Genomic DNA, 2500 nt, shown 5'->3' with positions numbered 1-2500 from the left:
TGCAATGCCAAGTTCATGATTTTGGTGTTTTGGCTTGATTTTGTGGCTTGGTGGTGATTTTGGTGAAAAACGAAAATCATGGTTTTGGAAAACTGGCTCAATCCTCACAAATGCCTCCAAAGTGATGTGGGAGAAGTTTGGGATCATGGTTGGTGCATAGCCAAGTTCACATTTTGTGGCTTGGTGGTGATTTTGGTGAAAAACGAAAATGTTGGTTTTGGAAAACTGGCTGGACTCAATCCTCACAAATGCCTTCAAAGTGATGTGGGAGAAGTTTGGGATCAAAAGGAATTGATCTTGACATGGTTGGTGCATAGCCAAGTTCATGATTTTGGATTTTTGGCTTGATTTTGTGGCTTGGTGGTGATTTTGGTGAAAAACGAAAATCATGGTTTTGGAAAACTGGCTGGACTCAATCCTCACAAATGCCTTCAAAGTGATGTGGGAGAAGTTTGGGATCAAAAGGAATTGATTTTGACATGGTTGGTGCATAGCCAAGTTCATGATTTTGTGGCTTGGTGGTGATTTTGGTGAAAAACGAAAATGTTGGTTTTGGAAAACTGGCTGGACTCAATCCTCACAAATGCCTCCAAAGTGATGTGGGAGAAGTTTGGGATCAAAAGGAATTGATCTTGACATGGTTGGTGCAATGCCAAGTTCATGATTTTGTGACTTGGTGGTGATTTTGGTGAAAAACGAAAATGTTGGTTTTGGAAAAGTGGCTGGACTCAATCCTCACAAATGCCTTCAAAGTGATGTGGGAGAAGTTTGGGATCAAAAGGAATTGATCTTGACATGGTTGGTGCATAGCAAAGTTCATGATTTTGGTGTTTTGGCTTGATTTTGTGGCTTGGTGGTGATTTTGGTGAAAAACGAAAATCATGGTTTTGGAAAACTGGCTGGACTCAATCCTCACAAATGCCTTCAAAGTGATGTGGGAGAAGTTTGGGATCAAAAGGAATTGATTTTGACATGGTTGGTGCATAGCCAAGTTCATGATTTTGTGGCTTGGTGGTGATTTTGGTGAAAAACGAAAATGTTGGTTTTGGAAAACTGGCTGGACTCAATCCTCACAAATGCCTCCAAAGTGATGTGGGAGAAGTTTGGGATCAAAAGGAATTGATCTTGACATGGTTGGTGCAATGCCAAGTTCATGATTTTGTGACTTGGTGGTGATTTTGGTGAAAAACGAAAATGTTGGTTTTGGAAAAGTGGCTGGACTCAATCCTCACAAATGCCTTCAAAGTGATGTGGGAGAAGTTTGGGATCAAAAGGAATTGATCTTGACATGGTTGGTGCATAGCAAAGTTCATGATTTTGGTGTTTTGGCTTGATTTTGTGGCTTGGTGGTGATTTTGGTGAAAAACGAAAATCATGGTTTTGGAAAACTGGCTGGACTCAATCCTCACAAATGCCTTCAAAGTGATGTGGGAGAAGTTTGGGATCAAAAGGAATTGATTTTGACATGGTTGGTGCATAGCCAAGTTCCATGATTTTGGATTTTTGGCTTGATTTTGTGACTTGGTGGTGATTTTGGTGAAAAACGAAAATCATGGTTTTGGAAAACTGGCTGGACTCAATCCTCACAAATGCCTCCAAAGTGATGTGGGAGAAGTTTGGGATCAAAAGGAATTGATCTTGACATGGTTGGTGCATAGCCAAGTTCATGATTTTGGATTTTTGGCTTGATTTTGTGACTTGGTGGTGATTTTGGTGAAAAACGAAAATGTTGGTTTTGGAAAAGTGGCTGGACTCAATCCTCACAAATGCCTCCAAAGTGATGTGGGAGAAGTTTGGGATCAAAAGGAATTGATCTTGACATGGTTGGTGCATAGCCAAGTTCATGATTTTGTGACTTGGTGGTGATTTTGGTGAAAAACGAAAATGTTGGTTTTGGAAAAGTGGCTGGACTCAATCCTCACAAATGCCTTCAAAGTGATGTGGGAGAAGTTTGGGATCAAAAGGAATTGATCTTGACATGGTTGGTGCATAGCCAAGTTCATGATTTTGGTGTTTTGGCTTGATTTTGTGGCTTGGTGGTGATTTTGGTGAAAAACGAAAATCATGGTTTTGGAAAACTGGCTGGACTCAATCCTCACAAATGCCTTCAAAGTGATGTGGGAGAAGTTTGGAATCAAAAGGAATTGATCTTGACATGGTTGGTGCATAGCCAAGTTCATGATTTTGGATTTTTGGCTTGATTTTGTGGCTTGGTGGTGATTTTGGTGAAAAACGAAAATCATGGTTTTGGAAAAGTGGCTGGACTCAATCCTCACAAATGCCTTCAAAGTGATGTGGGAGAAGTTTGGGATCAAAAGGAATTGATCTTGACATGGTTGGTGCATAGCCAAGTTCATGATTTTGGTGTTTTGGCTTGATTTTGTGGCTTGGTGGTGATTTTGGTGAAAAACGAAAATCATGGTTTTGGAAAAGTGGCTGGACTCAATCCTCACAAATGCCTCCAAAGTGATGTGGGAGAAGTTTGGGAGCAAAAGGAATT

This window comes from Phaseolus vulgaris, chromosome 10 (genome assembly GCF_051622355.1).
Source record: "Phaseolus vulgaris cultivar YP4 chromosome 10, ASM5162235v1, whole genome shotgun sequence".
NCBI lineage: Eukaryota > Viridiplantae > Streptophyta > Magnoliopsida > Fabales > Fabaceae > Phaseolus > Phaseolus vulgaris.
Note: the sequence above shows the minus strand (reverse complement) of the source record.